At 41.0% G+C, this 24,566-nt stretch overlaps 1 non-coding gene across 1 annotated transcript; it reads right to left on the bottom strand.

The window, feature by feature from the left end:
• Nucleotides 1-15,965: 15,965 nt before the first annotated feature.
• On the bottom strand, nt 15,966-16,038 carry TRNAT-UGU (transfer RNA threonine (anticodon UGU)). Its single transcript has one exon. It is a non-coding gene; the product is annotated as a tRNA-Thr (tRNA).
• Nucleotides 16,039-24,566: the final 8,528 nt, after the last annotated feature.

The following is a 24,566-nucleotide window of genomic DNA, read 5'->3' as shown; positions in this document are numbered from 1 at the left end:
AACTCCTGGAATTAATAAGTGATTATAGAAATATTGTAAAATATAAGGTCAGTATACAAAAATCAATCACTTTCCTATATATCAATAATGAACAAGTGAAATTTAAAATTAAAAACACAATACTATTTACATTACATCCCCAAAAATGAAATACTTAGGTATAAATGTAACAAAATATGTATAAGATCTATATGAGGAAAACTACAAAACTCTAATTAATTAAATCAAAGAAGAACTAAATAAATGGAGAGATATTCCATGTGCATGAAGAAGACAATATTGTCAAGACGTCAGTTCTTTGCAACTTGATCTATAAATTCAATGCCATCTAGAATCTAGCAATTTACCTTGTGGATATTGACAAACTGATTCTAAAATTTATATGGAAAGGCAAAAGATCCAAAATAACCAACACAGTATTGAAAGAGAAGCACAAAGTTAAAGGACTGACACTATCTGACTTAAAGACTTAAAGTAATCAAGAGAGTGTGATACTGGCAAAGAAGAGAGAAATAGATTGATGGAACAGAAGGGAGAATGCAGAAATTAACCCACATAAATATAGTCAACTAATCTTTGATCAAAAAAAAAAAAGCAAAGGCAATACAATGGAGCAAAGATTGTTATTTTAACAAATGGTGCTGGAAAAACTGGGTATCCACATGCAAAAAAAAAAAAAAAAAAAAAAAGAATCTAGACACAGACTTTACACCCTTCACAAAAACTAACACAAAATGGATCACAGACCTAAATGCAAAATGAGAAACTATTTATAGATGCTAACATAGGAGAGAGGACCTTGGGTATGATAATGACTTTTTGGATACAACACCGATGGCAGGATCCAGGAAAGAAATTATTGATAAGCTGGACTTCATTAAATTAAAGCTGCCACTCTAAAAAAGACAATGTCAAGAGAATGAAAAGACAGGCCACGGTCTAGGAGAAAATATTTGCAAAAGACCTGAACAGACACCTCATCAAATAAGATATACAGATGCCAGGGAAGTATATGAAAAGATGCTCCATATCATATGTCAGCAGGGAAATGTAAATTAAAACAAAAATGAAATACCACTACACACATATTAGAATGGCCAAAATCCAAAACACTGACAACAAGTTCTGGCAAGAATGTGGAGTCCATGCTAGTGGGCATGCAAAATGGTACAGCCACTTTGGAACAGTTTGGCAGTTTCTAACAAATCTAAACGTACTCTTACCATGTTATCTAACAATCATGCTCCTTGCTGTTTACCAAAATGAAGTGAACACTTAAATCCTCACAGAAACCTACACATAGGTGTTTTCGCAGCTTTATTCATAACTGCCAAAACTTAGAAGTAACCAAGATGTCCTCTAGTAAGTGAATGGATAAATAAACTATGGTACATCCAGACAATGGAATATTATTCAGCACTAAAAAGAAATTAGCCTTCTAGCCTTGAAAAGAAATGCATATTACTAAGTGAAAGAAGCAAATCTAGAGATGATATACTATATGATTCCAACTATATGACATTATGGAAAAAGCAAAACTATGGAGACAGTAAAAAGATTAATGTTTGTCAGAAGAGTGGTAATAGGAAAAGAAGGATGGTTAGGTGGTACAGAACACAGAGGATTTTTAGGGCAGCAAAACTACCCTGTATCATACTATAACAGTGGATATATATCATTATACATTTGTCAAAACCCATAGAATACACAGCACCAAGAGTGAACCCTAATGTAAACTATGGACTTTGAGTGATAATGATGTATCAGCATAGGTTCGTTGATTGTGTTAAATGTACCACTGTGTTGTGAGGTATGGATAGTGAGGGAGGCTATGCATGTGTAGGGACAGGCATATATGGGGAATCTCTGTTCTTTAAAGTTTTGCTCTGAACCTAAACGGCTCTAAAAAATAGCTTATTAACTTTAAACGATTAATAAGTGTTGGAACTAGACTTTGGTCTTAGGTAAATTTAACTGTAAACCTTTGCTAAATTTGGCGATACAACAGCCCTCTGAGATTAAAATAGCAGCTCCCAAGCAATTGAACTGGGCCCTATAGCATTACATGTTTCTTTGGCCCTTTCTTCTTAAGGTTTCCCAGTTTGAAGTTAACTTTAAACAGTGTGGGGATTGTACTGTCATCCAAGCCACACAGTGAGGAACTATACTACTACAACTAGGAAAAATCTTTAAGGAAAACCTTTAGTCACATCAATCAGTACTAAATTCTAATTTATCAATTATATATTGCTGTCCAACAACCCACCCCAAAAACTAGTGGTTCAAAACAATTATTTATTTCTCATGATTCTGTGGGTTGGCCAGGCAAGTCTTCTGCTGCACTCATTTATGCCAACACACACAACCATATTCATTGATGGACCAGCTGAGGTCTGTGCTTAGCCAAGATGGCTCAGATATTTGAGCCTCTCTCTCTTACGGTTTTTTATGCTGGGCTTTTTCACAGCACAGTGATTGCAAATGTCCAAGGCAACAAAGGCAAATGCTCCAAAGCCTCTTAAGCCCTAGCCTCAGAAGTTGTACCATGTTGCCTCAGCTACATTCTATAGGTCAGAGCAAGTCGGAAGTCCAGTCCACACTCAAAGTGAGGAAATAGACTTCCTGACGGGAGGAGCAGCAAAGTCACATTGCAGTGAAGCATGAGCAGAAGAAGGTATGATTCATTAGGGGCCATTATGGTACATTTCTTGTACCACAGTCTTCCCTTTGGTCCCAGTGATCCATGTCTCCTTCCCATGCAAAATCCCCAAAGTCTTATCCAGTCCCAGCATCAGGCTCAGAGCCCATGATCTCATGCAGATCAAGTCCAAACACATGATGCTGCGTAAGCGCAGCTCTTTGTTGTGGCTCCTCTTCACCCAGAAATCTGTGACCTAAAAAGACAATTATCTGCCCCTACATACCCAATATACAATGGAAAGATAGGAATAAGGTAATTGCAATGGATATTCCCATTTAAAAAAAGAAGAAACAGAAGCACAGAATTGTCACTGGTCCATAACAATTCTGAAATCCAGCTGGGTATGTTTCAGGCCTTCTCTTCAGGGAACAGGGAATGTTCCTTTCTTGGGGACCAGTTGTGCTCCCTAGGAATGCTTTCCTCAATTATTGTTCTCCCCACTCCTGGCTCTGCTCCAGACTCATGGCTTTAACTTCTATAACTTTTGAGGTATCTTTACTTTGTCACAAGAAATGGCCCATGTTTGGAGGTAAAAAGCTTTCTCAGTCTTCTTTCTGCTTATTGAAACTTGGGAGCCCAAAAGCCTCTTTTTCACTTTGAGCACTCTCTCTCTCTGCAGTCCAAGCTGACAGTGCACTTGTAAATACAATACACTCACCAAACTTTGGGAGTTTCCTATGAATTTTGTACTGTTTCTCTCCATGCCCAAAAGGCACATCCATAATTCCTTTCAAGACAGACTTCTCTCTACTTTAGACATGTCAAGTTGCTATGGGATAATGCCCTTAGGATTCTTAGAAACCATTCTGTCTGGATGAGAGAGTTTCTTAGGCACCTCCTTAAATTCTTCTGAAATCTTAACAAAAATCTTATGACCATACTCTTGATTCAGTGTTTACCTTAGGGCCATTTCTTATTTGAGAATCTTTTGTTGACTGGAGACGCTAGGAATGGGAAATACAGTTTTATTATCTAGACAGAAAAGCCCTGGCTCTTCTATATTCCCTGTAAATTCTAATTATAAGCTAGACATTTAACTCTTTGGTTAATTTCTCTGTTCCCGGGTTAGAAAAAAAAAAAAACAGTGTGCACTTTCAACATTTTGCCTTGACCAAGTTCACAAGTTCATGAGGCACATCGTCTGTCTTCCTAGTCCCTGCCACATCCATTTGCCCCCTACACAGCATGGGTCACCCTGTTCCAGCCGCCAATAGCAATTTCCTCACTACTCCTCCACCTTCTGCTAACACACTAACTCCTTGCTGCTCTCCCAGCATCACCCACACCCAGTCCCAATGCCAGTGCCACATGTTTAGGTTTTTGCTACAATTTCACTCATTGCCAGATAACAACTTCTGTATCAGTTACTTATCACTGCACAAAAAAAAAAAACACTCCAAAACTTAGTGGTTTTAAACCACAACTTATTATTTCTCATGATTTTGTGAGTCAGCTGGGGAGTTCTGCTGGTCTTTCCTAGCTCCAGTCAGCTGGCAGGTTGGGTGGGCTCACCTGGGTGTTTTCCTCCAGAAGGTCGTCCGTCTTGGGCTTATTATACATAGGGTGGTAATCTCGGGGTTACAAGAGAGCAAAAGTGGAGGCTCAAAAGCCCCTGGAATCCTAGCCTTAGAAGGTACCCAGGGTCACTTCTGCCTTATTCTATTGGCCAAATCAAGTCACAAGGTGAGCCCGTAGTCAAACGACCGAAAAATACACCCCACATTCTTGTCTGAAGAATTAACAAAGTGATACAAATACAGGGAAGTGTAGTTCAGTAGGGACTGTTATTAAAACAATCTACCACATACTATATATTTTTATGTATGAAAGTATGTGAATATATGCACAAAATGATATTTTTACATCTGATTTTGAAATCATGATACTTGCTTTCTAGTTTATTTAGATAAATGTAGTTGAGTCATAATACTTTATGATACTCAGCTAGTGAATGGCCTGTAGTATATTTGGCAAAAGTAATGAATTCTTAGTGATTTGAGATTTGCCTAGAGCTCCTGGCTATAAAATGTTTCCTGTGAGGTAAAATGATATTGCTGAGGAATTTTTGTGGAAATTACAGGGTTTATGGATTAGCAAAGTGAGAATTACTGAGGTTCCTCTGTCTTTACTACAACCTAAGAACTGGAATTCCTATAAAGAAATAAGTTCTAAGTGTGAAGGCCTTTTTCAAATCATTCTGGCAAAGATGACATCATACTGAAAGCAAAAAGCTATAAAAGCTTAAATTTTGCTATTATAGAGATTATTTTTTATTACAGTGTGTAATTTTTATTAATTAAATTTTCACATGGATAACTTGGCAATAAAATAATTTATAATCTAAGTGTATGTCTCTAATCTTACTGTGTAATATATTTTTTACCAAGGTTTGAGTCAATGTAAGCTATAGTTCCCTATCTTTATTTCTCAGAGTCACTTTTACTATTTAAATTAAGGTATTTTAATACATTAGAGTATAAAGTGTTATTTCTTAGATATTTGTGAATGAAATAAAATGTTATTTTTACTCTCCAGAAATGTGTAAAATGAGTGATTATAAAAATACATTGTAATATTAATCATCTTCTTTCATATATTAAGGGAATTCATAACAAAGTTGTTCTGAGGAATAGTGAATAAGATTGTTTTAGCTGGCAGACACTTAATTTTACATATAGAAGCAAGATCCAATCAAATAAGATGAGATAGGATCTCATGACTTAATTTATATGCCATCCTAATTGTTCAGTAGTCTTTATCAGGCTAAAAGTTTTGATCCCATGGATGATGACTTGAGATACAATGATATAGCCAGTTTCAGAATAAATTACACATTCATGGAAAATTAAAAATCTGTGTGCAGAACACTTAAATGAATTAAAATTTTCAGTAATTCATCTTGTAAAATCTTTCTCCAGCATCATTTCAACTCTGACAACCATTCTGCCAAAGAACTTAAAATGTAAAATGATTATATGGGGTACCTAGAGTAGTCAAATTCAGAGAGACAAAGCAGTTTCCAGGGGAGTGAGGAAGGGGAGAAAGGGAAGTTATGGGAGATGGGTGGTGGTGATCTTTGCACAGCCATGTAAATGTACTTAATGCCAATGAACTGAACACTTAAGAATAGTTAAAACAGTACATTTTATGTTATATAGATATGTCACCACAATAAAAGAATGTAAAATGAAATTAAAATACTATAACTACAAAATAAGTACAAACCCCTCAGAATATTTGTAGGTACCAAAGAAAGCAACTAGTATAAAGGAACATAATCAACATCAACAAGACATCAAGGTACAATAATCATAAAAGAAAAAATCACTTTTCAAAATGGCAGCTACTACCACTATTTCAGATGAAACTATTTAAAAGGGTCAGTCACATTCAAGAGAAGCCTTTGCTGAAAGACACAAGTGAAAGTGAGCTCACTTAGTCTGAAAAACAGCTCATAGCTTAAAAAGTGACTGAGTGATGACATCTTACATTTATTGCTGTTTAAAAATTTTTTTAATATCAGGACTACCTTAAACATCTCTGTGTCTAAGTGTCTTTACAGAGTGCAGTACAAAATTAGTAACCTCCACCCAACATTTCAAAGACTTACAATTCCAACCTCCCTTCTTACTACATTTTCACATGCCCTGACCTTCACCTGGCTGACTCCCAGACATTTTTCTAGGTCAGACTCTTGGAGGCCTCCCTCTTCCTTCTCTAGTCCCTAACTGCTGTCCTTGGAGTTTTCATAATCACTCCAGTTTCCCCATCAACGTTTATCTGATTACCTGCAGGTCTTTCCAACAAACCTGGAAACTGTTGGAAGGCTCATCTCTGTATCCCAGGCCCTAAGACAGTGTTTGGCCCACAGTAGACAGGTAATAGGTGTTTGTTAAATGAATAAATGAATGAATGAGGAAGGAAGGAAAGAAAAATTGAAGGAAGGAAAGAAAAACTGAAGGAAGGAAGGAAGAATCAAATGGACGGTACACCCTTTTCCAGCTTATGAAAAGGGCCGCATTTCAAGAGCCAGGCTCAATCCCAAGAACACTGATCTGGGGACACAACCATCTGATGGGAATGTAGCACAAAAAGCCACCATGGAGATGATGCAAACCAAGCCAGAGATAGCAGCAAAGGGTGGGATGCAACTTTGGCCAGCAACTCATGAGATGATATTGCACTTTCCAACTTTGCATTCCAGAAAGCAATTTTCATTCCAGCAGGTTGCTATTTCTGTTGCATTCAGAATGAAATATTTGAAGGATCTGTGAAGAGCTGTGAAGAGAAGTAGCTGACCCAAAAATATTTTTCACCAGGCTCATTATGTGTATGTATACACACATATATCAGCCAGATTAAAAAAATTTTTTAATCTATTTAAACATTTTCTAGTAAATGTAAGAAAAAAATACAAAAACATTGTAAGTACAGACTAAGTTATACTTTACTGACTTGACTTCCTGCCCACATCTCTCCTTCTCTCATACCCTTCTTGGATAGAATTAATCGTGGTGGAATAGAGACATCTGTTAACCACTGCAGCCTTGGGAATTGAAGCCCATGGTAGGTGGGGCAGGTTTCAGAGATAAGGGGGCCGTGCTAAAGCTCTGTTTCTTCCACAAGAAAAATATTGCTTACTCTCAACCAACAACCAAGGGCACTGACTATATCACACAGGGGAAGATGTATATTCCCAAGTGATCACTCAGTATTATAAATACTAAAAATAAGACACTAGATCTGCTCATTTTGGTGCCTCCTAAATTGGGAAATATCTGTCCTCCTGAACTCTTAACATTTTGAAAATCCCAGGAAAGGAAGAACTATGCCAGAAAGAAACTGAAGAAGAAAAAATTCCTATGAGCAAAGGCCAGCTCAAACCCTAGATAGCTTCCCACCAACAACCCCCACCGCAATCGCATGTTATGGAAAATAAACAATATTTTCATTTAACAACAGATGGTTCAACACTCATTGCTATGCCAGGACCTAGCAGTGCATAAATGGCTTCTTCTTCTTAGAAAAAGCATCTTCCCTTCCCAATTGGACTCAAAGCCCCCAGAGGAAAGGGCTTACAAAATTCCGTGTCTTTATGTTGCCAGCATCCAACTTAATAGCCTTCAGGAATAAGGACTAATATAATACTGTGGGTGGTGAAAAATTACCCACAGGCAGGAGGAAAGGGGCGAGGAAAGGGGCAAGGAAAATACTGTGAAGCTGCTAGCTTATTTCATTTATGTTTATTATAACAACAGGCAGATTTAGTACCTACTATAAATTAAGATATTAATAAAAGCTATCAATTGCTCACTTTATACACTTATTTATTATTTATTATCTCTCATGGTTCTGTGGGTTGACTGGGCTCCGCTGAGTACTCTTTGCTTCAGGTCTTTCATGCAATTACAGCGAGAAAGCAGCTGGGGCTGAAGTCATCAGCAGGTTCAACAGGACTGGACTTCCTAGATGGCTAATTCACTTGGTGGGCAGTTGAAGTTATCTGTTGTCTGGGAGCTCATTGCTGAGAGCAACTGCATACTATCAGCCTGAGCACTGCAGGTGACCTGGCCTCCACATGCTTCCCAAAGAATGCATCTGGGTTCTGAGAGTGTCCCAAGAGGGAGCATTCCAAGAGACCCAGGTATAGAGGCAGCAAGATTCTTATGATCTAGGCTTGAAAGTCACCAAGTGTTACTTCTGCTGCAGCCCACATTCATGGCAAGGACTACGTAAGAGTGTGAATGACGGAGGCATGGCTTCTGGTTGGGAGCATCTTTGGAGAAGGAAAATATTTACATAAACACATGCATATAAATATCCCACAGTGTGCTTTACATACATTATTTCATTCACAAAAGCCCCGGTGGGTAGGTATAAGCATCCCTCATCTTACAGGTGAGGAACCTGAAGCTCAGAAAAGCTAAGTCACTTGTCTTAACTAACCCAGCAATAATTTTCCTTTCCGAATGGATTTCAGAGTGTGATCAGTATATGATCTGCTACTATTAACCCAAAGCACTCTCAATCAGCTCTCCAGACTAGTTTCTAGATGTGAGGTTTTATTCTCAGAGGCACCGCAGGGAATATGAGTTAGAAAGGAGAGAAATCCCCTTTCTCCAAGGGTTTTATAATCTACTAGAGCCAGAAGACATGGAGGTTTAAGAGGAATACAAGGAAATCTCGATTTTGACAGATCCTGCTCTGTCCAAACTACTGCAATTACATATTAGGAATATCCAAGGGAACTTGCCCTGAAAAATCCTCCTTACTCCTTTTTGTGTTCTTCAGAGAGATTAAAAGAAAAGGTGAAAAACAAGGAAAATAGGAGTAGTGGTGAAGACTGGGGTCCGTTGAGGAGCCTCCAAGAGACCACAGAAAGGAAGGGTCCACCACCCTTGCCAGCTGAATTCCCTCACATTAATGAAGGAGCTTTGTTAAATGTATAAACATTTAAATGCTATTGATTCCTCTCCAAGAGGCCATGCAGGCAGAGTGTATACTTGAGTTTTTGTGTTAAAAAGTAGGTTTAAAAGGCCCTTTTCCTTTTCCCACTGTAGTAGGTAAATAACCATATAACCCTGAACTGTTTTTAATCACATTGCTGATCACTTTCTCTACCTACAGCGCAATAATTTTCCACTCTGTAACCCAATCAATATGCCATCTATCACTGTTAACCCCCCACTCTACCCTTCTCTTCACATACACAGATATTAGATTTTTTTAATATTACAACTTAAAGTTTCAGACAATATTAGTCTGTGATATCTTCCAAACTTTAGATTTTTCAAAAGATTTTTAAAAAATATTTTCTTAATTAAAAAAAAAAGCAAGTGTATATTCTCTTGCTCTCAACTGTTAAAAGCCCAAGAGTTTAGTTTTAAGAACTTGAGTCACAGTACACCTTATTTGTCCCCTTGTGTCTCGCTACTGCAGCCCTAGGTGTTTTGTATAATGCATGAGTGAACCCCGCTTAGAAATAGAAATGCATTTTCAATAAGTATTTATTATGTTGTTCTGAGCGTACAGCTTTAAATTTGCCTGCTGTAGCTTGAAGCATTACACAAACTGTTGGTCTGCTGACTGCCTCTCTGGCAGCAACACACACAGAAAATAGATTGCTAAGGGTTTTTTCCCCTCCTCCCCCTCTCCTTCTCCCTCTCCCTCTCTCTCTCTCCTCTCTCTCTTTTTTTAAACCAGGCGTGAACATTTTTTAATCTTGTGGCATTTTTAATCAACACGTATTTCCTTCCAGGACCTATGATCCTCTATTGATTCCCATTAAAATGCTTTTCTTTTCTTTGCCTCCTCTGCTGATCGAATTTCAGATCAGCCACAGGATATGCAACTAACCTTCCGGCACTACTGAACCCAACCGAGCGAGGGTGATCAAAAGGCTTGATGCATTCATTAAACATTCCCTTCGCCCGGGCTGGAGCTCTAATGGAAGCTATCTCTTTGCATTGCGATTTTTTTTCCTTTTTGTCTTTCCCCCCACCTCCAAAAAATGTTTTTTGCCTTTGATCACAGGGGAGGGGTAGTGGGGGAGAACATGAGAACAAAAGAGACCTATCTTTTTCCCCGGGGCTGACGTCAGTTTGATTTTACTGACAACTATTCGAGCGTGTGTAGCAGTTGGAAGCGGCCTCTTGCCTGCCCCCGCCCCCACACCTTCCACTTTGGGGAGAAAACAAGACTTTTAGCGGCTCCGGAGACGCGCCCTGAAAATGGCCCGCTCGGGCTCAGCGCTCGATGCCCTCCCGCCCGCTCGGCAAAGGGCATTCGAGGCTTATTTCTGTGGCACGATCTTTACTGGGGCGGAAAACACGCGGCGGGGGAGGAGCGGGAACGGGCGCGGACCGGGCGGGGAGAGCAGGAATGTTCCCTCCCGGCCGCGGGAGGGCTCGGGCGGGGAACAGCGTCCCCGCCGGCGCGGCCGCGCGGATCCGGCTCCCGGGCGGCTGCCGGCGGCTCCGGGTGGGGCGGCGGGGCTAGGGCCACGGGCGCGCGGAGTTGGGGCGCAGGGACCCGCCACCCCCGCGGGCGCGCGTGCGCGGCGCTGCCCCCACGCCCGGGCCGCGGCGGCCTCGGCGGCGCCAGCTCCCCTCTCAGCGAGCGCAGCGGCGGCGGGCGGCCGGCAAAACCCGGGCCGGAGCTGGCGCGGACGGGGTCCGACGGTGCGGCCGCAGCGGATGTGGGGGCTAGGCGGGGCGGCGAGAAGAGCCGGAGAGGCGGCGCCGGCTCCCAGGCGAACGGCGCGGAGAGGTCCTGCTCCAGGATCGCACACGTGGCCTACGGGCCGAGGTGCGGGGCGAAGTGCGGACCCCGACGGAATTCCCTGTCGGGCCTTGGAGTAGGAGCGTCCAGTGAGGGCGCAGCCCGTCCTACAGTTGCCGGGAGCTGATGGTCTATGACCGACCTAAACAATTTCTGGAAAAGTATTTTCCAGGCTTTCGTGAAAGTCATTACTTCTATTCTAAACCCGGAGGGGAATGTGCGTCCATTTCAGGGGGGAAGAAAAATGTGACGAGTAGACTGATTCCGGGAATATGGGTAATATTGGACCTGTTCCCGGCGTCCACTCGCTGGTCCCTTACCCTCAGCGCACCTGTGACTTCCACTCATTAAGGTGACGCACCTTGGACACTTGCTATCAACAAATTTGGCCAGATCAAAGGCAAATTGGATCCCTTACCTCAGAATCTTGACTTTTATTAAGGGAAAAAGAAAACATGCAGCAAATAAAAGTCAACTGGTGTTGGCTGGGCCCTGTTATTCCCGCGGCGCCCCTCACCCACCTCCACTTAAGCGTTCACCACACGAGATGGAGATTCTGTGTTTACCTAGCAATCTCCCCAGGGGCGGAAGATTCCTAGAGAGTGGATGTCCAGGCTTGTTCTTTGTATCCACCCCAGCACTTCAGGGCATACCACAGGCGCTGAATAAATGTTTTCCTGACTGAGTGCACAGTGGAGATAATAGCAAAGCTGCGAAGCACAGAGTAACGAACAACTAATTCTGACTAAGGAAGGGGGCCAGAGAAGACTTTCTGAAAGAGCAGGTATTTGAGCTGGACTCTGAAGACCAATCACAGATGACAGTAGAGGCCATTCCACGTGGAGAGAACACCACCAGTGCAGGAGAGAACGTGGGTGGGGATGAAGTGGGTCTGAGTGGGGAACTTGGGGCATAGAAAAGGGAGCAGAGCTGCTAGAGCTGGCAGATGGCGAATGCCTCCCTTGGGGGGAACAGCAGGCACATTATATTTGAGGGGTTTAGAATAGGCATGTGCAAATCTCAGCTGAAATAAGGAGTATGGATATACAAAGAGAAAGGAAGGAAGAAACTCAAAAGAAGAAAAAATAAGGAGAGAACTATATACGGGAATTTCAGGAAAAATGTAGGAAACCAAAAAAAAAAAAAAAAAAAAAAGCCAAGGAAAAACCCTAGCTTGAGACTCTAGGAACAAAAACATTTTAACAGCATTTGAAGAGGGCCTCTGTGGAAGAGGGAGAGAAAAGAGGTGATAATGAAACTAATGTTTTAATTAAAGATCTTTGACCATTGCAATGTTTCTCATTGGTGTAGGCATGAATGGGTTAAAAATAAGGAAAGATATTAGATATCACTATTCAGAAAGAAATGGAACTCCAAACAACAAGAGAACAGTGACACATTGAAAACAAGACAAATACTGTTTATCATTAATCTTGTAAATCATTTAAAGAATTCTAACTAAACTGTGGCACAGTCAATAGAATATTATGCAGCCATTAAAAATGAAGTATATTTATTGGAAAGATGCTCACTATATATGGTGATGTGAAGAAGCAAGTTACAAGTCAGCATGTCTGGAAGGACAGAGCTAAAATTTTAGTGGGGGTTCTTTCTAGATCTTTTGATTCTTAGTCATTTTTAACTTTCTTTCTTCAAACTGTAAATATTGTCTGAATCTTAACAAATGAGCAATTATTATCTTTTTCATTAGAAAATAAACACATGATTAACTAAAATTTTAATCTTTTTAAAATGTATGTGGCTTTTTTCTTGCAAAACTTAAGTAACGTCTATGGCATTGGCATTGGAAATTCTCACAGCAGTCTGTGGAGTCAGGCTGACTTGAAGGCTGCACAAGGCACCTTTTTCACCCTGGGCAATCTGACTTAAGCTACTTTGAGACCTCTCTGGGCCTCAAAAACTTCATCTGTGAAATGAAGATAATAATAGAATCTCCCTAACAAGGTTGTTGTGAGGACTGGAAATTATATCTGTAAAGAACTTAACACCATGCCTGGTCCCCAGGAGGTGCTCAGTGAGTGCAGGCATTCATGAGTGGGAAAGAGCACAGGCTTTAGAAAAGATTTGTCTTATCAGATGCTTCCTCTGCCTACAAATATTTCTCCTTTCCCTCCCAGATGGTAAGACTGTACTTCCTCGTCCATTTGAAGTTAGGAGTGGCTATGTGACAGACTCTGGCCTACAAAATGAACAGAAGGAACATGTGTCAACAGTGAGTACTTTGCCATGTTCTCTTTTTCCATCTGCCATGAAAACCAGCAATTCCCAAGAGGGGCTGTTCTGTCTTCCCAGGATCCCGGAGTGAGGAGAAGCAGAGCTTCCAGCCCCCTCATAGTGTAAGTGAGGATAAACCTTTGTTGTTATAAGCCACTGAGATTTAGGGGCTGTTTGTCACAAAGCCTAATTGAACTCATGCTGACTGACACAGCCGCAGACTTGTTTAGTTAACCTCCCTAGGTTTCCATTTCTTCCTCTGTAAAATGTAAACATTAATATTTCCACTCTGTAGGTTGGTGGAGGAAACAAGGTGAGGTGTAAAGGCTTTGACTCCTGTACCGGGCAACTGGGAAGTGCCAGTGGGGACTATTGTAGTCTCACCACCCCCGGTCATCCCCATCTATGAAATGGGAGCAGGCATCAGTGTCAAGGGGGTCTGTTGCTACTTGCACGTTGTCTTCCCACCACTGGATATGCTTTGACTGCAGCCATAGAAACGGACATACTTATTTACCCATGATTAAGAGATGGCAGAGTCGAGGTGGGTAAGACAACTCACTCAAATATTATTTCTTCCTTGGAAGAAATGCCGAATGGTGAGTCCTTGCAGAGTCAGCAGGCACATGGCCACTACGTCATGTGTCTCCCACCGCAGTCAAGAGGTTGTTCTGGGAGTTAGAACACTGAAAGATTCCAGTGACCCTCCGGGTCACAGAGGAGAGTCTCTCCTGTGAATGTGATTTAGAGGGACGGCTATACAGATAGTCATTCCCCCCCAGTCATCTCCCCCACCCCTCATTTCTTCTAGTATGAAATCAGTTTCCTACGCTTTCCTAAAAACACAGTGGTCTCCAATATGAGAAAGAGAGCTGTGTGTCTGGGGTGTTCTTATGCTCTGCGTGCTTCCCAGCTTAGCTTGGGGGTGAGGAGAGCATGTGGCCATAAAAAATATCCACTTTTCAGCACATAGAAAAGCTTTGTTTCTGTTGCTGCATAATCAGGAAGGCTCACGATTCTGACAGAAAATGAACAGTCCTCTGAGGGTGTTTGGGCACGAGGCCAGACACCTCAGAGGATCCAGAAGGAATGTGAAGAGTGGCTCTTCTCTCCAGCAGGGCTCAGCAGGGGGTCTCGTAGCACCTCCCCAGTTTGGAAAGGGATGTAATCCCAGTGAAATTCTCAGGCAACGCACAATGGAGCCTCTCTTACCTGGATTTCAGTTACTCACGGCTGAAGTTAAATGAGGCACTCAGAAAACCTCTTCACTCCCTCCGAGAGAGAGTAGCGCACCACAATAAGAGTAATGAGTAATGAAGAGTCCTGTCTTTGCGTTGGCAGGGTGCTTTATGGTTAACCGAGTGCTTCCCATACATTTACCCAGTCCATCCTTATGATGAAAGGATCAGCCGAACAACAGGGAACGATTGCCTCTACTTGACCAACTGAAAGGCACAGTGTTTTCCTAGACCATAAGTATTCCACCAGTATAGAAGGTATGGCAGAAATGGAGGCAAGGCAGGGGGTTCGTTGTGGGACTTGGCAGCCCATCTGAAATGAAGATCACCAGGCACCCAGCAGACAATTTAACTGCAATACGGGCTGGCGATTTCTATTTCAATCACAACCAATGGGCAGCTGCCTCTCCATCTCCAAAGCTGTTACACTGATCCGCACAGTAGTGACCACACCCTTGGATTGCTTCCTGCCTCCTAGTTCTGCACACACCCTCTCATCCTCCATGAGGATGCCCAACTAATCTTCCTAAGCGTCACTTTAATCATGTCACTGGGCTCACGCAAAAATCTCTAGGGCCTAAATCTACAAGCTCCTAGGCCCACAGGTGCAGGTTCTCTGTAGGCTGGGCCCACTCTACCGAGTCGTGAGTTTAGTCGGAAGTCCGTTTCCAAGTTGTTTCCACCCTGGCTAGAATGCCCTTCCTTCTCCTTGCCACAAATCAAAATTCTACATACAAGGCCAACAGATGTCATATCCTCCATGAAGATGTCATATCCTCCATGGAAATGTCATCAGCACCTCTGGCTGACAAAAGTTCTTCCACATCCCTGAATTTCAGTAGGTTTTCTACAGTTCAGCACAGTCATCTTCAAAGTAGGTACACTTACTCCTCTGAGGCTTAGTAAGGCTTTCCAAAGGAGCCTATGGACGAGAATATTTTGAAGGAAAGCAACATATAGATCTTCAAATTCAGTATCTGCTTTTTATTAAATACCCCAGGCCCCCTTTTTGCAATGGCTCTTCCCTCACTTTACAAAAGAAAGGTGCCCCTCTCACTCTTCCCGATCTTTCTAAGGTGCATTGCTCTGGAGTTCAGAAAGCCTTCCCAGGCACCAAAAAAAGGAAAATTTGAAAATGTTGGTGTTGGTGAACCCACATGGGAGGTGAATGGCTCTAGGAACTGGGTATCAGTTTGTTAGCATTGCTGTAACAAAGTATCGTAGACCAGTGGCTTGAACTGCAGAAATTTATTACCTCACAGTTCTGGAACCTAGAAGTTCAAAATCTAAGTGTGGTCAAGGTTCCGTCCCAAGGGAAGACTCTGTTCTAGGCCTCAATACTTGGAAGGTGGATGGTGCGCTTCTCTCGGTGTGTTTGCATCCTCCTCCCTCTGTGTGCATCTGTCTCTGTGTCCAAATTTCCCCTTTTTATAAGGACACCAGTCATAGTGGATTAAGGTCCACTCTAATAACCTCATCTTTAAGTTTTTTGTTTTTTGTTTTATTTTTAATGGAGGTGCTGGGGATTGAACCCAGGACCTCATGCATACAAAGCACACACTCTACCGCTGAGCTATACCCTCCCCCTTCATCTTGACTTACCTAATTATATCTGCAACAACATTATTTCCAAGCAAGACCAGTGGTAAAGACTTCAACATACGAATTTTGTTGGGGACACAACTTGGTCCATAACAGACTGGATAACAAATCCTTTGCAAGTCAGGTTGTTTTCAATACTTTGCTTTCAGTAAAACTGAAGGAGAAAATAGTGAAGTTGTCAGGTTATTAAAACGATCGTTTGATAATGGACTACCATGTGATTTGGGGCAAATAAGTCAAAAGAAGTTTCAAAAATTAAAGGACATTTTTATAACAAAACTTTCCATTCCCATCTCTTTCTTTTTAAGAACAAGGATTTTTCATCTCTAAAAACTGAAAAATAGAAATGGAATGGATGCTAAACACTTTCTCATTCTAAAAATAAGTAATATGTTTGAAAAAAGGACATAACCATCTATATTATTAAGAAATGCAAACGTCAAATAAAACTTTGTATTTTATGTTAGCATTTATCAAAGTGTTCTGTTCATTTAGGTTGTTTTTATCAGTTGTGCAAGACGAGCAATGGTAATGATAACTCAGTCCAGAAAACACTTAGAACCTACGGTCACAGGGACTTTAAAGTGTATAAATGTTAACTTTCATACAAATGCTTGATATAAAAGTATGATGGGATATTCAGTAAAAGATGTTCAATCATTAATATATTACATTAGCATAAAATTATGAAGAGGAATTAGAATGGAAATAAAATTTCAAAGAGAAAAAAGAACAATATACAATTTTTCTTACTAAAGATAAGCTTCTTTGTGTACTTCTTAAATGGATGATGGTGCATAACAAACTGTTACAGGATTTAGATTCCATTTGGATACATTTAAAACAGTGATGTAACTGTTTTAGTTTAAAATGTCAATATTTACAATATAGTAAAAAATTATCTTCTTTTCACCTATTTAAATTTATGATAAAATTATAAATATCAACTTTTAAAGGTGCAAAGACAAGCATAGTTTTCTAACCTATTTTAGGTCTTTAAGCAAAAACTTTAAAGATTAACTCTTATACAGTGCCAAATTTTGTATTGTTCTTTAGATGTCTGGGTGTCTTAGGGGAGATTCAGAATGTGGTCTGCTGTAGCTTGCTGCTAATCCAGGGGAATTAAATGAGTTTAAGTCTTAACCTAGTGTTGTCACCATTTTCACTCACAAATAGAATAGTGGAATTGGAGACATGCTGGCAATTTTGGATTCCTTTCTGAGATACAGCATGGCAGCATGAAAAGTGCATGGTCTTCAAACCGCAATGAGATACCACTGTACAACCATTAGGATGACTATTCGAAAGAAAGGAAGGAAAGGGAGGGAGGGAGAAAAGGGAAAAGAAAAGAAAAAGTGTTTGCAAGAATGTGGAGAAATTAAAACCCTTGTGCAATGCTGTAGAGAATGTAAAATGGTGCAACTGCTGTGGAAAATGGTATGGCAATTCCTAAAAAAGTTAAAAATAGAATTACCATGTGATCTAGCAATCCCACGTCTGGGTATATACTCAAAAAAAATTGGAAGCAGGGAGTCAAACATATTTATCAATGTTCATAGCATTATTCACAATAGCCAGGAAGTGGAAACAACCCATATACCTATCAAGAGAAGAACAGAATGTAGAATATATATACAATGGAGTGTTTTCAGGGTGAAAAAAGAAGGAAATTCTGACATAAGTTACAACATGGATGAACTTTGAAATCATGCTAAATGAAATAAGCCAGTCAGTCACAAAACGACAAATATTGTGTGATTCCACTTATATGAGGTACGTAGAATAGTCAAATTCGCAGACACAGAAAGTAGAAGGATGGTTTCTAGGGGCTAGAAAGAGAAAAATATTTAATGTTAATATTACTATTATGTTATTCATTGATACAGAGCTTTAAGAAGATGAAAAGATTTAGAAGATGAAAAGAGTTCTAGAGACGGATGGTGATGATGGTTACACAACATTAATGTACTTAATGCCACTGAACTGTACACTTAAAAGTGGCTAAAATTACCAGTTTTATGTTACATATCTTTTACCACTTTTTTTAAAAAAACACGTAGTCTTTGGACTCAGAGGGACCTAAGTTTAAATCCAACATCTGATAGGTGTATGATCTTGAATAAGTTAAACTCCCTGAGTCTCAGAGAGGACCAAAAAAATGCCTAACTTGGAGGATTGTTTCGAGAATTAAAACATAAACAGGTCTGTAGTCCTGAGGTGTGCCACCGAGATTCCCTCTTCAGGACTGAGTGTCGTTGCCCCAGATTCCGGGGTGGTGACTGCTGCTGGCCCACAGATGCAAACCTCTCAGGCATCACCCCCAAAGGGAGGGGCCTCACCCACGTTTGTAACCCATCTTGGGAGACAGCAACCGATGCCAGCTTACAAGGTCCAGCCCTTTGCCTCAGTTTGGGAATACTCTGAAGGGTCCTCCCGACCCCATAGCTTCCAGCAGGATCCGCGGAGGCTTGTGCAGAGTTAGCACACATTCTGCCTCTAGCCAGCCCTGCTTCTCTCACACTCTGACAGTCTCCTCTACCTGAGGAGCTCCACCTCAGAGTCTGTTTGCAGGTAACCCTCCTCTGCCCCAAATTTCCAGAGAGCATCCCATTGTCCTCAGAATGAAACCTGGAATGCTTCTCATTTGCCTGTCCCTCCTGCTGCTTCCGGCCGCTTGCCTCGCTCCCCGGATCCCAGCCACACCGGCCTTGAGTATGCAGACCACGCTCTTCCCCCCTCAGCACCTGTACTCTTCCCCTTCTCTCTACCCGGGACACCCATCTTCCCAGCTGTGCAGGGCTCACTCCGTCCCTCTAGGTCACATCTTCAGAGAGGCCTGCCCTAAAATATCCCCTACAAACACCAAATCCTTCTCTGTCCCTCTGCCCTGCTTTGCTGTTCTTCATAGCATTTATCATAACGTCAGTGATACCATATACGCACTTGCTTATGAGCACTAGAACACAGGTTCCCCAAAGGCAGGGACCTCCTCCTCCTTCCGGCCTGAGGTATTGCCAGCAAACAGAATGCCTGGTACATAATAGGCACTCAAGAAACATTTGTGGAAAGCATTCATGAATTAACTGAACACATCCCTCAGTGCACAGCATAAGTCAGGGGCTCAACAGATGGCGCCTATTATTATTTTATTATATTTCTTGCCTGTCTGACTCAGACTGTGCATGTCAGACAGGGTCCTTCTTTTGTATACCTTTTTATAGTACTAGGCACAAAATCCCTCAAAAAATAAATGCTTTTTAACTGGACTTGATGTGTTCTAAAGCCCACAGTGAGGGGGAACTGAGATTATTTCTGCCCAAGCCGGCTGGCTGGCTCTACTTCATTTGAATGGCCAAGATCCTAGCACATCATGTCAGGTCTTTATTAAAATTAATTATAATCAGGTTCCATCCCTCTCTTCCAAAGGACAGAAGGAAACATCTTCCCACAAAAGTCGTCCCAGCCACTCTCAAGACCCTATGTGACATTTCTTCACTTTCATCATCCAATATCATAAATGTTATCCAATAACATTCTAGAAGTGTAAAAAAAGAGGTAATAGATAATAGATACGATCTCTGCCCCAAATCACTTAAAATCCAAACTTGTCAGAGCAGAGGAGGGAAGAGAGGCCCCATTGTTTTCCCCTGTTTTCTACCCTGTCCGCATCACCCTTGGCAATGTCCCCTCAGTCCTATGCTCCTGCACTCTGCTCCCCTCATGGCCTGACAGGAACCTACTACCTGGCATTCCTATCTGTTTGCTATCTTATGTTCTTGGCTGGACAATGACAGTGCATTTTATGGATTACAAGGCACTTGGTGTCTCCTGCTTTGCCACATTCAGGAAACAGCGAATACATATGAATAGTTCAAGTGCCCTGTTTCGTTACTATACAGTTACCACGCATCCCTCTACAGTGAAACCAGCCTTCAGAATGCTGTGTGGAAGTGGGTGAGCATTCTTGGCTCTTCTTCCCTTTTTTGCAGATGCAAGAAAATCTAAGAAAGGGAAGCCCCATCCTCACCACTGGGAGTGCATACAAAGGAAGGCTGCGTGCCAAGCATGGTGTTAGGGAAATTCACATTCATTCTGTAATTTAATCCACAGCACAGCACTCAGGTAGGTGGTATTATCCTCAATTTACAGATGAAGAAAGGTGAGAGAGATTAAGTAATATATGTTGGGTCACCCAGATGAGAAGTAATAAGTCAGGATTTGAACTAAGCTTGCTCTGATTTCAGAGTCTCCTCCCGGACTGTGCTACACTGCCATGTCCCGCTGGGCTGGTATGCTTACTTCTTTGGGCCTGAGCTTGGTTATCCTCCAATAGCTCCCGCTCGACCCTGGATCCTTTTTTTTTTTTTTTTAAGAAAAACTATAAAAGTTGCCCTACCAGATTAAAAATGTTATAAAGCTACAATAGTTATGAAGTTAAAACAGAATGGTAAGCAATCAAGCAGTAGAGTTCAGAAATAAACTCAGGTATATGTTAAAGCAAGCATTTCAAATCATTTCAAATAGAAGAAAGACGGGTTATTCTATAAATGGTATCGGAAAACCTGGTTAGTAAAACCATCAGTAGGTGCCCAGTAAGTGATTGCTGTTGGAATGTTGTGCAGTTATAACACATGTTGTCCAGCTCCCGAGTAATTGCTGAGACAAGAAATTCAGTATGGCTTTTTTGAGTTCTGGACTTTTTAAGTCTCTGTTCTATACATACAGCACTCGGATCTTAATCCGACACACGATCTCCTACAATACTTTCAATTTACAAAGTTTTCACTCCCCCATTAGTGCAGGGCAGGTGCTATTATTCCCACTTTCTATATTAAGACAGGCCCAGGGAAGTTCACAGCTGGCCTGGCGTGAAACTTAAACACCAGTTTACTGACTCCTTGTGTCGCCATTTTACTATCAGACTCAATATACAGTCTCTCCCCACCTGCCCTCACATTCTCACCCACACAATGTAAACACTGGAAAACAAATAACCACTACATTAACATTAACACAATAACTATGTTGTTTCTCTGGATTCCTGTTCAGCCTTTGTCCATAGCACATCTATTTAACATAATTGCAATCATAGTTTAATTACAATTTAGTGGCCCATTTTTCCACTTAACAGGGTATCCTAAGTCCCCAATGCTGCTTACAGTTTTGCAGCAAATAACTGATACACATCTTGACTGTCTGTCACACGCGCCTCTTCTTTAAACCCATCCACGTAAATCTCCATTTCTAATCCAATTGCTCTTAAATGAATTTCTTTCACATGAGTGAGTGCCTGCAGTTGTGTTCCTCAAACAGGCAGCCATTTATCTCCCTTCCCTCAACGAGAAGTCTTGTTTCTTTTCCCAATCCATGGGTAACTCTGCATGGACGTTGTGTTTGGTCTCCTCTGCTTTCAGAGTTTCTCTCCCATGGCTGGACATCCATGAGCTCTTCGTCTGCAGGCTTTTACCTGGGTATAAGCAGCCAAAGGGGGTGTCTGTTGCCTTCTCGGAGTTTATGACCATTACATTCCTGTTCTGAATTCACTCCCCACTCCTTTTTTAACCTGTGGCTTCCCAATTTAGCTTCCTCAGGACAGTCATCACGAAAGCCATGATTCACCCCCATGGTTTCCTCCCTGGCCAGGGAGAAATTTCAAACTGAACATTTTCATCACCGTTATGTATACAGGATGATTCATGGAGAACAGACCCTGCTTAGAGTGTTAAATAAGTCATTGTTTTCAATCATCCACACTGGTTGTTTAAAGACAGAAACATTTCACATACTTAACGTTCCAGTCTCTCCATTTCAGGAGATGAAAGTGGCCTCGTGCAAACGCACCCGACCTGCCTGGTCTCTGTTTAGAAACAACTGTATAAAGAGAGCCGTGGGAAAAAAATACACCTTTTGGTTAGTGCCTGTCCTAAATATTCCATAAGGTCGAGTTCAATCTGCTTAAAATAAGGAATTATGAGGTCTTAACAGGGCAGTACTCAAATAGGCTGTCAACAACACCTGTGGAATGTCCGTGTACGCGTCTGTTAGATCTCTGAAGGACGCACACAGTCTCTGTGCTCAGGAAGCCAATTCTCTGGCAGAAATCATACACATACTGGCGAAACCTGCCAAAAGGGGGTGAGATAATAAGAGGGTTGTAATATTTCTGCAAAAACTTGGTTTAGATCAGGGTTATAACTGTAAAGTGCTTTTACTTAACTGGAGATAAAAAAGCTACAGAATAATAACAATAATAATAACTGGGAAAGATGCTATTATGATTTGGTTTTGCTTTCAGACAGCTCACTGTAAAGCATCTGTGCAAGGGGAAGAGTAAGAATTGTCTTTTTCCTAAGAACATGTGCTATCTGTCAACAAAGGCAACTATTTTCTTTTTCACCATTAAGTGAGCCTTTCCTGGGGAAAGAAGCTCTCATTCCATTTTGGGAGCAAAGAAGGAAAATTTATGATTTAGTACCTCCCAGATTGATTGTAACTTTTCATGACGCAGCAAAGATGGGTTAGGAATGGCCAAACGTATTTGAATGTTATACCTTTGTGAGGCATGAGCATTGCCAACAGCTGAAAGTTATGGTAGCTGTGATTCAACAGGGGAACAGCAGTCTCTACCTGGGAAAAATGTGGTGCTATAGTAACAAGCCCATTGCTGGCACTGTCAGTAGCTGTGATTTCACTTCATTGATTGTCTCCTGTGAAACATGAGGCTCTTTATTTGAATCATTTGTATAGGTGTCATATTGGGTTAATTGCAAAGCAATTGGATTTCATAATAACATAACTGTGTATCCATGTCCATCGATTCCTGGAATCGTGAGGTGTGAACTGCACTGGATCTTGAGGTTGTGTGTCCGGATGCGATGGGATGAGCAAGTCCCAGGCTGATCGTGTAAATTTAAGTTGCCCAGAGTGAGCTTTAACTTATATGCCAGTTTGGATTGTTACTGCAAATATTTTATAGGCCTGGAACATGCTTGGTTATAAATGGGATGCCCTTGAACTTGAATTGTTTGAAAAGCATAGCTTTATGTTGCGTTAACAGCATGCCATTAAGATTGGTACCGATATAAACACAGAATGAAGGCTTTCTGTTGGCCACACTTTCTTGCAAATTTTCATAGTTGCTGAAATTATTTCATTCTTAGCTGGACTGCTTTGTTAGTCCACTGAGTAAGGAAAGTAAGGTGAGTTTCAAAGTGGACAGAAATTCCCTGAAAAGCAAGGACACATACCAAATAAACAAATCAATGACCAAGTCCATCGTTCCATAACAGTTAAAGAAACAACATCATTACATATTTGCATAATTATATTTATGTTTAAAATTCATGGATATTTTCCACTTTTTCAGTCGAAGAACAGTCCTTTCCAAGAGGGTTGAAATGGGAAAAATAGATTTTGTGGGAAAATTTTCACATCCATATGATGAAGAAAAAAAAATTCAAGACAAATCTGAGCAGGAAAATGGAAGAGGTCTCAGAGATAGAAGGAAAAGGAGGAGGAAGAAGAGAATGAGAAAAGGATGAGTTATAAAAGGGGATGGAGTTAACTCAGTAAATATTGTCTGGTACAGTACTGGGACTCAATAAATGTTTTTGAATCAATGATTCAATTAGCCAAGCTGAAAAAAAAAGTTGTGAAGAAAGTTAGTAATGCATCAAAATATACTGCCTAGATTGCTGTCTTCGATGCATCTAAAAAGGGGCAACAAACATTCTTTGTTTAGGCCAAACTTTGCTTTGGGAATTTACACTAAAGTATGGTCTTTACTGGTTATCTTTGCTTTGTCTATCATTTTAACTAGCACACTTGCTGTAACATTTCCTTCCTATCATTTGGCTTCACAGTTAAATTGGAGAGGTCACTGGGAGAATCACTGACTTCTGCAATTCATCCAAACCCAGAATGTAAAATCATTCCCCTAAAACCAAATGTTTCTCATTTCCCTTCCACTCTGGTGAAGCTGACTTTCTCACCAACTCAAAGACAATTTTGGTGGGTACCAAATCAAAAACAAAAGTAAATACACTTAATAAGCATATTTATCTATTTAGCTATTAGAAGCACAGACAACGCTACAAGGTGGTTTTTAAACATTTTTCAGAAACATGTTTGAATGAATGTGTTGATGGCTGGGATGGAGGCCCTGTCTAAATGCTAGTGAATTATATGACCATGTGTTCAGAGCTGCTCTGGGCCACAGTTGACAGCTGAGTCAACTGAAAGGAACAGCATTGACAGGAGATGAGAAAAGAAGCTACTTTTATCTTTTTCAGATCTGTGTTTTAATTTAGTATGAATATAGTGATAATGTTGCAGACTCAGAAGGACTGTAGGAACCTAGGAAATTCTAAAAGGGACACATAAGAGAAATTAAACATACTATGAAGAAACTTTGTATTTATGACTAAAGATAAGTGCATGGTATTTTCTAGTGCCACGAGGACGACAGGAATCAGTATCCTTCTGTCACACCTCCAGTCTCATCTCTTTGG

The sequence above is a fragment of the Camelus dromedarius genome, chromosome 6 (assembly GCF_036321535.1).
Source record: "Camelus dromedarius isolate mCamDro1 chromosome 6, mCamDro1.pat, whole genome shotgun sequence".
Lineage (NCBI taxonomy): Eukaryota > Metazoa > Chordata > Mammalia > Artiodactyla > Camelidae > Camelus > Camelus dromedarius.
Note: the sequence above shows the minus strand (reverse complement) of the source record. Positions and strands in the feature narration are given on the sequence as shown.